We start from the raw sequence: 13,553 nt of genomic DNA, 5'->3' as shown, positions 1-13,553 counted from the left end.
GAGAGTGTCAGGAGAGTGAGAGAGAGTAATCAGTCTGTGTCAGGAGTGTAATCGGAGAGGGTCGGGAGAGTGAGAGAGAGTACTCAGTCCGTGTCAGGAGAGTAATCGGAGAGTGTAGGGAGAGTGAGAGAGAGTAATCAGTCCGTGTCAGGAGAGTAATCGGAGAGTGTCGGGAGTGTGAGAGAGAGTAATCAGTCCGTGTCATGAGAGTAATCGGAGAGTGTCGGGAGAGTGAGAGAGAGTAATCAGTCCGTGTCAGGAGTGTAATCGGAGAGTGTGGGGAGCGTGAGAGAGAGTAATCAGTCCATGTCAGGGGAGTGATCGAAGAGTGTCGGGAGAGTGAGAGAGAGTAATCAGTCCGTGTCAGGGGAGTAATCGGAGAATGTAGGGAGAGTAATCAGTCCGTGTCAGGGGAGTAATCGGAGAGTGTAGGGAGAGTGAGAGAGAGTAATCAGTCCGTGTCAGGAGTGTATTCGGAGAGTGTCGGGAGAGTGTAGGGAGAGTAATCAGTCCGTGTCAGGGGAGTAATCGGAGAGTGTAGGAAGAGTGAGAGAGAGTAATCAGTCCGTGTCAGGAGAGTAATCGGAGAGTGTCGGGGGAGTAATCAGACTGTGTCAGGAGAGTAATCGGAGAGTGTAGGGAGATTAATCAGTCCGTGTCAGGAGAGTAATCGGAGAGTGTCAGGAGAGTGAGAGAGAGTAATCAGTCCGTGTCAGGAGTGTAATCGGAGAGTGTAGGGAGCGTGAGAGAGAGTAATCAGTCCGTGTCAGGGGAGTAATCGGAGAGTGTCGGGAGAGTGAGAGAGAGTAATCAGCCCGTGTCAGGGGAGTAATCGGAGAGTGTAGGGAGAGTAATCAGTCCGTGTCAGGAAAGTAATCGGAGAGTGTAGGGAGAGTGCGAGAGAGTAATCAGTCCGTGTCAGGAGAGTATTCGGAGAGTGTCGGGAGAGTGTAGGGAGAGTAATCAGTCCGTGTCAGGAGTGTATTCGGAGAGTGTCGGGAGAGTGTAGGGAGAGTAATCAGTCCGTGTCAGGGGAGTAATCGGAGAGTGTAGGGAGAGTGAGAGAGAGTAATCAGTCCGTGTCAGGAGAGTAATCGGAGAGTGTCGGGGGAGTAATCAGTCTGTGTCAGGAGAGTAATCGGAGGCTGTAAGGAGAGTAATCAGTCCGTGTCAGGAGTGTAATCGGAGAGTGTAGGGAGAGTGAGAGAGAGTAATCAGTCCGTGTCAGGAGAGTAATCGGAGAGTGTCGGGAGAGTGAGAGAGAGTAATCAGTCCGTGTCAGGAGTGTAATCGGAGAGTGTCGGGAGAGTAAGCAGTCCGTGTCAGGACTGTAATCGGAGAGTGTCGGGAGAGTAATCAGTCCGTGTCAGGAGTGTAATCGGAGAGTGTCGGGAGAGTAATCAGTCCGTGTCAGGAGAGTAATCGAAGAGTGTCGGGAGAGTGAGAGTAATCAGTCAGTGTCAGGAGAGTAATCGGAGAGTGTCGGGAGAGTGAGAGAGAGTAATCAGTCCGTGTCAGGAGAGTAATCGGAGCGTGTCGGGGGAGTAATCAGTCAGTGTCAGGGGAGTAATCAGAGAGTGTCAGGAGAGTAATCAGTCCGTGTCAGGGGAGTAATCGGAGAGTGTAGGGAGAGTGAGAGAGAGTAATCAGTCCGTGTCAGGAGAGTAATCGGAGAGTGTCGGGGGAGTAATCAGTCTGTGTCAGGAGAGTAATCGGAGGCTGTAGGGAGAGTAATCAGTCCGTGTCAGGAGAGTAATCGGAGAGTGTTGGGAGAGTGAGAGAGAGTAATCAGTCCGTGTCAGGAGAGTAATCGGAGAGTGAGAGAGAGTAATCAGACCGTGTCAGGAGTGTAATCGGAGAGTGAAGGGAGAGTGAGAGAGAGTAATCAGTCCGTGTCAGGAGAGTAATCGGAGAGTGTCGGGAGAGTAATCGGAGAGTGTAGGGAGAGTTAATCAGTCCGTGTCAGGGGAGTAATCGGAGAGTGTAGGGAGAGTAATCAGTCCGTGTCAGGGGAGTAATCGGAGAGTGCCGGGAGAGTGAGAGAGAGTAATCAGTCAGTGTCAGGAGAGTAATCGGAGAGTGTCGGGACAATGACAGAGAGTAATCAGTCCGTGTCAGGGGAGTAATCGGAGAGTGTCGGGAGAGTGAGAGAGAGTAATCAGTCAGTGTCAGGAGAGAAATCGGAGAGTGTCGGGAGAGTGAGAGAGAGTAATCAGTCCGTGTCAGGAGAGTAAACGGAAAGTGTCAGGGGAGTGAGAGAGAGTAATCAGTCCGTGTCAGGAGAGTAATCGGAGAATGCCGGGAGAGTGAGAGAGAGAAATCAGTCCGTGTCAGGAGTGTAATCGGAGAGTGTCGGGAGAGTAAGCAGTCCGTGTCAGGACTGTAATCGGAGAGTGTCGGGAGAGTAATCAGTCCGTGTCAGGAGTGTAATCGGAGAGTGTCGGGAGAGTAATCAGTCCGTGTCAGGAGAGTAATCGGAGAGTGTCGGGAGAGTGAGAGTAATCAGTCAGTGTCAGGAGAGTAATCGGAGAGTGTCGGGAGAGTGAGAGAGAGTAATCAGTCCGTGTCAGGAGAGTAATCGGAGAGTGTCGGGAGAGTAATCAGTCCGTGTCAGGAGTGTCATCGGAGAGTGTCGGGAGAGTGAGAGAGAGTAATCAGTCCGTGTCAGGAGAGTAATCGGAGAGTGTCGGGGGAGTAATCAGTCCGTGTCAGGAGAGTAAGCGGAGAGTGTTGGGAGAGTGAGAGAGAGTAATCAGTCCGTGTCAGGAGAGTAATCCGAGAGTGTCGGGAGAGTAATCGGAGAGTGTAGTGAGAGTAATCAGTCAGTGTCAGGAGTGTAATCGGAGAGTGTAGGGAGAGTAATCAGTCCGTGTCAGGGGAGTAATCGGAGAGTGCCGGGAGAGTGAGAGAGAGTAAACAGTCCGTGTCAGGAGAGTAATCGGAGAGTGTCGGGAGAGTGAGAGAGAGTAATCAGTCAGTGTCAGGGGAGTAATCGGAGAGTGAGAGAGAGTAATCAGTCAGTGTCAGGAGTGTAATCGGAGAGTGTAGGGAGAGTGAGAGAGAGTAATCAGTCCGTGTCAGGAGAGTAATCGGAGAGTGTCGGGAGAGTAATCAGTCAGTGTCAGGAGTGTAATCGGAGAGTGTCGGGAGAGTAAGCAGTCCGTGTCAGGACTGTAATCGGAGAGTGTCGGGAGAGTAATCAGTCCGTGTCAGGAGAGTAATCGGAGAGTGTCGGGAGAGTAATCAGTCAGTGTCAGGAGAGTAATCGGAGAGTGTCGGGAGAGTGAGAGAGAGTAATCAGTCCGTGTCAGGAGAGTAATCGGAGAGTGTCGGGAGAGTGAGAGAGAGTAATCAGTCCGTGTCAGGAGAGTAATCGGAGCGTGTCGGGGGAGTAATCAGTCAGTGTCAGGGGAGTAATCAGAGAGTGTCGGGGGAGTAATCAGTCCGTGTCAGGAGAGTAATCGGAGAGTGTCGGGAGAGTGAGAGAGAGTAATCAGTCTGTGTCAGGAGTGTAATCGGAGAGGGTCGGGAGAGTGAGAGAGAGTACTCAGTCCGTGTCAGGGGAGTAATCGGAGAGTGTCGGGAGAGTGAGAGAGAGTAATCAGTCAGTGTCAGGGGAGTAATCGGAGAGTGTCTGGAGAGTAATCAGTCCGTGTCAGGAGAGTAATCGGAGAGTGTCGGGAGAGTGAGAGAGAGTAATCAGTCTGTGTCAGGAGTGTAATCGGAGAGGGTCGGGAGAGTGAGAGAGAGTACTCAGTCCGTGTCAGGAGAGTAATCGGAGAGTGTAGGGAGAGTGAGAGAGAGTAATCAGTCCGTGTCAGGAGAGTAATCGGAGAGTGTCGGGAGAGTGAGAGAGAGTAATCAGTCCGTGTCATGAGAGTAATCGGAGAGTGTCGGGAGAGTGAGAGAGAGTAATCAGTCCGTGTCAGGAGTGTAATCGGAGAGTGTAGGGAGAGTGAGAGAGAGTAATCAGTCCGTGTCAGGAGTGTAATCGGAGAGTGTCGGGAGAGTAAGCAGTCCGTGTCAGGACTGTAATCGGAGAGTGTCGGGAGAGTAATCAGTCCGTGTCAGGAGAGTAATCGGAGAGTGTCGGGAGAGTAATCAGTCAGTGTCAGGAGAGTAATCGGAGAGTGTCGGGAGAGTGAGAGAGAGTAATCAGTCCGTGTCAGGAGAGTAATCGGAGAGTGTCGGGAGAGTGAGAGAGAGTAATCAGTCCGTGTCAGGAGAGTAATCGGAGCGTGTCGGGGGAGTAATCAGTCAGTGTCAGGGGAGTAATCAGAGAGTGTCGGGGGAGTAATCAGTCCGTGTCAGGAGAGTAATCGGAGAGTGTCGGGAGAGTGAGAGAGAGTAATCAGTCAGTGTCAGGAGTGTAATCGGAGAGTGTCGGGAGAGTGAGAGAGAGTAATCAGTCCATGTCAGGAGAGTAATCGGAGAGTGTCGGGAGAGTGAGAGAGAGTAATCAGTCAGTGTCAGGGGAGTAATCGGAGAGTGTCTGGAGAGTAATCAGTCCGTGTCAGGAGAGTAATCGGAGAGTGTCGGGAGAGTGAGAGAGAGTAATCAGTCTGTGTCAGGAGTGTAATCGGAGAGGGTCGGGAGAGTGAGAGAGAGTACTCAGTCCGTGTCAGGAGAGTAATCGGAGAGTGTAGGGAGAGTGAGAGAGAGTAATCAGTCCGTGTCAGGAGAGTAATCGGAGAGTGTCGGGAGAGTGAGAGAGAGTAATCAGTCCGTGTCATGAGAGTAATCGGAGAGTGTCGGGAGAGTGAGAGAGAGTAATCAGTCCGTGTCAGGAGTGTAATCGGAGAGTGTGGGGAGCGTGAGAGAGAGTAATCAGTCCATGTCAGGGGAGTGATCGAAGAGTGTCGGGAGAGTGAGAGAGAGTAATCAGTCCGTGTCAGGGGAGTAATCGGAGAATGTAGGGAGAGTAATCAGTCCGTGTCAGGGGAGTAATCGGAGAGTGTAGGGAGAGTGAGAGAGAGTAATCAGTCCGTGTCAGGAGAGTAATCGGAGAGTGTAGGGTGAGTGAGAGAGAGTAATCAGTCCGTGTCAGGAGAGTAATCGGAGAGTGTCGGGGGAGTAATCAGTCCGTGTCAGGAGAGTAATCGGAGAGTGTAGGGAGAGTGAGAGAGAGTAATCAGTCCGTGTCAGGAGAGTAATCGGAGAGTGTCGGGGGAGTAATCAGTCCGTGTCAGGAGAGTAATCGGAGAGTGTCGGGAGAGTAATCAGTCCTTGTCAGGGGAGTAATCGGAGAGTGTCGGGAGAGTGTAGGGAGAGTAATCAGTCAGTGTCGGGAGAGTAATCGGAGAGTGTCAGGAGAGTGGGAGAGAGTAATCAGTCCGTGTCAGGAGAGTAATCGGAGAGTGTCAGGAGAGTGAGAGAGAGTAATCAGTCTGTGTCAGGAGTGTAATCGGAGAGGGTCGGGAGAGTGAGAGAGAGTACTCAGTCCGTGTCAGGAGAGTAATCGGAGAGTGTAGGGAGAGTGAGAGAGAGTAATCAGTCCGTGTCAGGAGAGTAATCGGAGAGTGTCGGGAGAGTGAGAGAGAGTAATCAGTCCGTGTCATGAGAGTAATCGGAGAGTGTCGGGAGAGTGAGAGAGAGTAATCAGTCCGTGTCAGGAGTGTAATCGGAGAGTGTGGGGAGCGTGAGAGAGAGTAATCAGTCCATGTCAGGGGAGTGATCGAAGAGTGTCGGGAGAGTGAGAGAGAGTAATCAGTCCGTGTCAGGGGAGTAATCGGAGAATGTAGGGAGAGTAATCAGTCCGTGTCAGGGGAGTAATCGGAGAGTGTAGGGAGAGTGAGAGAGAGTAATCAGTCCGTGTCAGGAGTGTATTCGGAGAGTGTCGGGAGAGTGTAGGGAGAGTAATCAGTCCGTGTCAGGGGAGTAATCGGAGAGTGTAGGGAGAGTGAGAGAGAGTAATCAGTCCGTGTCAGGAGAGTAATCGGAGAGTGTCGGGGGAGTAATCAGACTGTGTCAGGAGAGTAATCGGAGAGTGTAGGGAGATTAATCAGTCCGTGTCAGGAGAGTAATCGGAGAGTGTCAGGAGAGTGAGAGAGAGTAATCAGTCCGTGTCAGGAGTGTAATCGGAGAGTGTAGGGAGCGTGAGAGAGAGTAATCAGTCCGTGTCAGGGGAGTAATCGGAGAGTGTCGGGAGAGTGAGAGAGAGTAATCAGCCCGTGTCAGGGGAGTAATCGGAGAGTGTAGGGAGAGTAATCAGTCCGTGTCAGGAAAGTAATCGGAGAGTGTAGGGAGAGTGCGAGAGAGTAATCAGTCCGTGTCAGGAGAGTATTCGGAGAGTGTCGGGAGAGTGTAGGGAGAGTAATCAGTCCGTGTCAGGAGTGTATTCGGAGAGTGTCGGGAGAGTGTAGGGAGAGTAATCAGTCCGTGTCAGGGGAGTAATCGGAGAGTGTAGGGAGAGTGAGAGAGAGTAATCAGTCCGTGTCAGGAGAGTAATCGGAGAGTGTCGGGGGAGTAATCAGTCTGTGTCAGGAGAGTAATCGGAGGCTGTAAGGAGAGTAATCAGTCCGTGTCAGGAGTGTAATCGGAGAGTGTAGGGAGAGTGAGAGAGAGTAATCAGTCCGTGTCAGGAGAGTAATCGGAGAGTGTCGGGAGAGTGAGAGAGAGTAATCAGTCCGTGTCAGGAGTGTAATCGGAGAGTGTCGGGAGAGTAAGCAGTCCGTGTCAGGACTGTAATCGGAGAGTGTCGGGAGAGTAATCAGTCCGTGTCAGGAGTGTAATCGGAGAGTGTCGGGAGAGTAATCAGTCCGTGTCAGGAGAGTAATCGAAGAGTGTCGGGAGAGTGAGAGTAATCAGTCAGTGTCAGGAGAGTAATCGGAGAGTGTCGGGAGAGTGAGAGAGAGTAATCAGTCCGTGTCAGGAGAGTAATCGGAGCGTGTCGGGGGAGTAATCAGTCAGTGTCAGGGGAGTAATCAGAGAGTGTCAGGAGAGTAATCAGTCCGTGTCAGGGGAGTAATCGGAGAGTGTAGGGAGAGTGAGAGAGAGTAATCAGTCCGTGTCAGGAGAGTAATCGGAGAGTGTCGGGGGAGTAATCAGTCTGTGTCGGGAGAGTAATCGGAGGCTGTAGGGAGAGTAATCAGTCCGTGTCAGGAGAGTAATCGGAGAGTGTTGGGAGAGTGAGAGAGAGTAATCAGTCCGTGTCAGGAGAGTAATCGGAGAGTGAGAGAGAGTAATCAGACCGTGTCAGGAGTGTAATCGGAGAGTGAAGGGAGAGTGAGAGAGAGTAATCAGTCCGTGTCAGGAGAGTAATCGGAGAGTGTCGGGAGAGTAATCGGAGAGTGTAGGGAGAGTAATCAGTCCGTGTCAGGGGAGTAATCGGAGAGTGTAGGGAGAGTAATCAGTCCGTGTCAGGGGAGTAATCGGAGAGTGCCGGGAGAGTGAGAGAGAGTAATCAGTCAGTGTCAGGAGAGTAATCGGAGAGTGTCGGGACAATGACAGAGAGTAATCAGTCCGTGTCAGGGGAGTAATCGGAGAGTGTCGGGAGAGTGAGAGAGAGTAATCAGTCAGTGTCAGGAGAGAAATCGGAGAGTGTCGGGAGAGTGAGAGAGAGTAATCAGTCCGTGTCAGGAGAGTAAACGGAAAGTGTCAGGGGAGTGAGAGAGAGTAATCAGTCCGTGTCATGAGAGTAATCGGAGAATGCCGGGAGAGTGAGAGAGAGAAATCAGTCCGTGTCAGGAGTGTAATCGGAGAGTGTCGGGAGAGTAAGCAGTCCGTGTCAGGACTGTAATCGGAGAGTGTCGGGAGAGTAATCAGTCCGTGTCAGGAGTGTAATCGGAGAGTGTCGGGAGAGTAATCAGTCCGTGTCAGGAGAGTAATCGGAGAGTGTCGGGAGAGTGAGAGTAATCAGTCAGTGTCAGGAGAGTAATCGGAGAGTGTCGGGAGAGTGAGAGAGAGTAATCAGTCCGTGTCAGGAGAGTAATCGGAGAGTGTCGGGAGAGTAATCAGTCCGTGTCAGGAGTGTCATCGGAGAGTGTCGGGAGAGTGAGAGAGAGTAATCAGTCCGTGTCAGGAGAGTAATCGGAGAGTGTCGGGGGAGTAATCAGTCCGTGTCAGGAGAGTAAGCGGAGAGTGTTGGGAGAGTGAGAGAGAGTAATCAGTCCGTGTCAGGAGAGTAATCCGAGAGTGTCGGGAGAGTAATCGGAGAGTGTAGTGAGAGTAATCAGTCAGTGTCAGGAGTGTAATCGGAGAGTGTAGGGAGAGTAATCAGTCCGTGTCAGGGGAGTAATCGGAGAGTGCCGGGAGAGTGAGAGAGAGTAAACAGTCCGTGTCAGGAGAGTAATCGGAGAGTGTCGGGAGAGTGAGAGAGAGTAATCAGTCAGTGTCAGGAGTGTAATCGGAGAGTGTAGGGAGAGTGAGAGAGAGTAATCAGTCCGTGTCAGGAGAGTAATCGGAGAGTGTCGGGAGAGTGAGAGAGAGTAATCAGTCCGTGTCAGGAGTGTAATCGGAGAGTGTCGGGAGAGTAAGCAGTCCGTGTCAGGACTGTAATCGGAGAGTGTCGGGAGAGTAATCAGTCCGTGTCAGGAGAGTAATCGGAGAGTGTCGGGAGAGTGAGAGTAATCAGTCAGTGTCAGGAGAGTAATCGGAGAGTGTCGGGAGAGTGAGAGAGAGTAATCAGTCCGTGTCAGGAGAGTAATCGGAGCGTGTCGGGGGAGTAATCAGTCAGTGTCAGGGGAGTAATCAGAGAGTGTCGGGGGAGTAATCAGTCCGTGTCAGGAGAGTAATCGGAGAGTGTCGGGAGAGTGAGAGAGAGTAATCAGTCAGTGTCAGGAGTGTAATCGGAGAGTGTAGGGAGAGTAATCAGTCCGTGTCAGGAGTGTAATCGGAGAGTGTCGGGAGAGTGAGAGAGAGTAATCAGTCCATGTCAGGAGAGTAATCGGAGAGTGTCGGGAGAGTGAGAGAGAGTAATCAGTCAGTGTCAGGGGAGTAATCGGAGAGTGTCTGGAGAGTAATCAGTCCGTGTCAGGAGAGTAATCGGAGAGTGTCGGGAGAGTAATCGGAGAGTGTCGGGAGAGTGAGAGTAATCAGTCCGTGTCAGGAGAGTAACCGGAGAGTGTCGGGAGAGTGAGAGAGAGTAATCAGTCCGTGTCAGGAAAGTAATCGGAGAGTGTCAGGGGAGTAATCAGTCCGTGTCAGGAGTGTAATCGGAGAGTGTCGGGAGAGTGAGAGAGAGTAATCAGTCCGTGTCAGGAGAGTAAAAGGAGAGTGTCGGGAGAGTGAGAGAGAGTAATCAGTCCGTGTCAGGAGTGTAATCGGAGAGTGTCGGGAGAGTGAGAGAGAGTAATCAGTCCGTGTCAGGAGAGAAATCGGAGAGTGTAGGGAGAGTGAGAGAGAGTAATCAGTCCGTGTCAGGAGAGTAATCGGAGAGTGTCGGGGGAGTAATCAGTCTGTGTCAGGAGAGTAATCGGAGAGTGTCGGGAGAGTAATCAGTCCGTGTCAGGGGAGTAATCGGAGAGTGTCGGGAGAGTGAAGGGAGAGTAATCAGTCAGTGTCAGGAGAGTAATCGGAGAGTGTCAGGAGAGTGAGAGAGAGTAATCAGTCCGTGTCAGGAGAGTAATCGGAGAGTGTCGGGAGAGTGAGAGAGAGTAATCAGTCCGTGTCAGGAGAGTAATCGGAGAGTGTAGGGAGAGTGAGAGAGAGTAATCAGTCCGTGTCAGGAGAGTAATCGGAGAGTGTCGGGAGAGTGTAGGGAGAGTAATCAGTCCGTGTCAGGAGAGTAATCGGAGAGTGTCGGGGGAGTAATCAGTCTGTGTCAGGAGAGTAATCGGAGACTGTAGGGAGAGTAATCAGTCCGTGTCAGGAGAGTAATCGGAGAGTGTTGGGAGAGTGAGAGAGAGTAATCAGTCCGTGTCAGGAGAGTAATCGGAGAGTGAGAGAGAGTAATCAGACCGTGTCAGGAGTGTAATCGGAGAGTGAAGGGAGAGTGAGAGAGAGTAATCAGTCAGTGTCAGGAGAGTAATCGGAGAGTGTCGGGAGAGTAATCGGAGAGTGTAGGGAGAGTAATCAGTCCGTGTCAGGGGAGTAATCGGAGAGTGCCGGGAGAGTGAGAGAGAGTAATCAGTCAGTGTCAGGAGAGAAATCGGAGAGTGTCGGGACAGTGACAGAGAGTAATCAGTCCATGTCAGGAGAGTAAACGGAAAGTGTCGGGGGAGTGAGAGAGAGTAATCAGTCCGTGTCAGGGGAGTAATCGGAGAGTGTCGGGAGAGTGAGAGAGAGTAATCAGTCCGTGTCAGGAGTGTAATCGGAGAGTGTCGGGAGAGTAATCAGTCCACGTCAGGAGAGTAATCGGAGAGTGTCGGGAGAGTGAGAGAGAGTAATCAGTCCGTGTCAGGAGAGTAATCGGAGAGTGTTGGGAGAGTAATCAGTGCGTGTCAGGAGAGTAATCGGAGAGTGTCGGGAGAGTGAGAGAGAGTAATCAGTCCGTGACAGGGGAGTAATCGGAGAATGTCAGGAGAGTGAGAGAGAGTAATCAGTCCGTGTCAGGAGTGTAATCGGAGAGTGTCGGGAGAGTGAGAGAGAGTAATCAGTCCGTGTCAGGGGAGTAATCGGAGAGTGTAGGGAGAGTAATCAGTCTGTGTCAGGGGAGTAATCGGAGAGTGTCGGGAGAGTGAGAGAGAGTAATCAGTCCGTGTCAGGAGTGTAATCGGAGAGTGTAGGGAGAGTAATCAGTGCGTGTCAGGAGTGTAATCGGAGAGTGTTGGGAGAGTAATCAGTCCGTTTCAGGAGAGTAATCGGAGAGTGTTGGGAGAGTAATCAGTCCGTGTCAGGGGAGTAATCGGAGAGTGTCGGGAGAGTGAGAGAGAGTAATCAGTCCGTGCCAGGGGAGTAATCGGAGAGTGTCGGGAGAGTAATCAGTCAGTGTCAGGGGAGTAATCGGAGAGTGTCGGGAGAGTGAGAGAGAGTAATCAGTCAGTGTCAGGGGAGTAATCGGAGAGTGTCGGGGGAGTAATCAGTCTGTGTCAGGAGAGTAATCGGAGGCTGTAGGGAGAGTAATCAGTCCGTGTCAGGAGAGTAATCGGAGAGTGTTGGGAGAGTGAGAGAGAGTAATCAGTCCGTGTCAGGAGAGTAATCGGAGAGTGAGAGAGAGTAATCAGACCGTGTCAGGAGTGTAATCGGAGAGTGAAGGGAGAGTGAGAGAGAGTAATCAGTCCGTGTCAGGAGAGTAATCGGAGAGTGTCGGGAGAGTAATCGGAGAGTGTAGGGAGAGTAATCAGTCCGTGTCAGGGGAGTAATCGGAGAGTGTAGGGAGAGTAATCAGTCCGTGTCAGGGGAGTAATCGGAGAGTGCCGGGAGAGTGAGAGAGAGTAATCAGTCCGTGTCAGGAGAGTAATCGGAGAGTGTCGGGACAATGACAGAGAGTAATCAGTCCATGTCAGGAGAGTAAACGGAAAGTGTCAGGGGAGTGAGAGAGAGTAATCAGTCCGTGTCAGGGGAGTAATCGGAGAGTGTCGGGAGAGTGAGAGAGAGTAATCAGTCCGTGTCAGGAGTGTAATCGGAGAGTGTCGGGAGAGTAATCAGTCCGCGTCAGGAGAGTAATCGGAGAGTGTCGGGAGAGTGAGAGAGAGTAATCAGTCCGTGTCAGGAGAGTAATCGGAGAGTGTCGGGAGAGTAATCAGTCCGTGTCAGGAGTGTCATCGGAGAGTGTCGGGAGAGTGAGAGAGAGTAATCAGTCCGTGTCAGGAGAGTAATCGGAGAGTGTAGGGTGAGTGAGAGAGAGTAATCAGTCCGTGTCAGGAGAGTAATCGGGGAGTGTCGGGGGAGTAATCAGTCCGTGTCAGGAGAGTAATCGGAGAGTGAGAGAGAGTAATCAGACCGTGTCAGGAGTGTAATCGGAGAGTGAAGGGAGAGTGAGAGAGAGTAATCAGTCCGTGTCAGGAGAGTAATCGGAGAGTGTCGGGAGAGTAATCGGAGAGTGTAGGGAGAGTAATCAGTCCGTGTCAGTGGAGTAATCGGAGAGTGTAGGGAGAGTAATCAGTCCGTGTCAGGGGAGTAATCGGAGAGTGCCGGGAGAGTGAGAGAGAGTAATCAGTCCGTGTCAGGAGAGTAATCGGAGAGTGTCGGGACAATGACAGAGAGTAATCAGTCCATGTCAGGAGAGTAAACGGAAAGTGTCAGGGGAGTGAGAGAGAGTAATCAGTCCGTGTCAGGGGAGTAATCGGAGAGTGTCGGGAGAGTGAGAGAGAGTAATCAGTCCGTGTCAGGAGTGTAATCGGAGAGTGTCGGGAGAGTAATCAGTCCGCGTCAGGAGAGTAATCGGAGAGTGTCGGGAGAGTGAGAGAGAGTAATCAGTCCGTGTCAGGAGAGTAATCGGAGAGTGTCGGGAGAGTAATCAGTCCGTGTCAGGAGTGTCATCGGAGAGTGTCGGGAGAGTGAGAGAGAGTAATCAGTCCGTGTCAGGAGAGTAATCGGAGAGTGTAGGGTGAGTGAGAGAGAGTAATCAGTCCGTGTCAGGAGAGTAATCGGGGAGTGTCGGGGGAGTAATCAGTCCGTGTCAGGAGAGTAAGCGGAGAGTGTTGGGAGAGTGAGAGAGAGTAATCAGTCCGTGTCAGGAGAGTAATCCGAGAGTGTCGGGAGAGTAATCGGAGAGTGTAGTGAGAGTAATCAGTCAGTGTCAGGAGTGTAATCGGAGAGTGCCGGGAGAGTGAGAGAGAGTAATCAGTGAGTGTCAGGAGAGTAATCGGAGAGTGTCGGGAGAGTGAGAGAGAGTAATCAGTCAGTGTCAGGAGTGTAATCGGAGAGTGTAGGGAGAGTGAGAGAGAGTAATCAGTCCGTGTCAGGAGAGTAATCGGAGAATGCCGGGAGAGTGAGAGAGAGAAATCAGTCCGTGTCAGGAGTGTAATCGGAGAGTGTCGGGAGAGTAAGCAGTCCGTGTCAGGACTGTAATCGGAGAGTGTCGGGAGAGTAATCAGTCCGTGTCAGGAGTGTAATCGGAGAGTGTCGGGAGAGTAATCAGTCCGTGTCAGGAGAGTAATCGGAGAGTGTCGGGAGAGTGAGAGAGAGTAATCAGTCCGTGTCAGGAGAGTAATCGGAGCGTGTCGGGGGAGTAATCAGTCAGTGTCAGGGGAGTAATCAGAGAGTGTCGGGGGAGTAATCAGTCCGTGTCAGGAGAGTAATCGGAGAGTGTCGGGAGAGTGAGAGAGAGTAATCAGTCAGTGTCAGGAGTGTAATCGGAGAGTGTAGGGAGAGTAATCAGTCCGTGTCAGGAGTGTAATCGGAGAGTGTCGGGAGAGTGAGAGAGAGTAATCAGTCCGTGTCAGGAGAGTAATCGGAGAGTGTCGGGAGAGTGAGAGAGAGTAATCAGTCAGTGTCAGGGGAGTAATCGGAGAGTGTCTGGAGAGTAATCAGTCCGTGTCAGGAGAGTAATCGGAGAGTGTCGGGAGAGTAATCAGTCCGTGTCAGGAGAGTAATCGGAGAGTGTCGGGAGAGTGAGAGTAATCAGTCCGTGTCAGGAGAGTAACCGGAGAGTGTCGGGAGAGTGAGAGAGAGTAATCAGTCCGTGTCAGGAAAGTTATCGGAGAGTGTCAGGGGAGTAATCAGTCCGTGTC

The sequence above is a fragment of the Scyliorhinus torazame genome, chromosome 16 (assembly GCF_047496885.1).
Source record: "Scyliorhinus torazame isolate Kashiwa2021f chromosome 16, sScyTor2.1, whole genome shotgun sequence".
Lineage (NCBI taxonomy): Eukaryota > Metazoa > Chordata > Chondrichthyes > Carcharhiniformes > Scyliorhinidae > Scyliorhinus > Scyliorhinus torazame.
Note: the sequence above shows the minus strand (reverse complement) of the source record.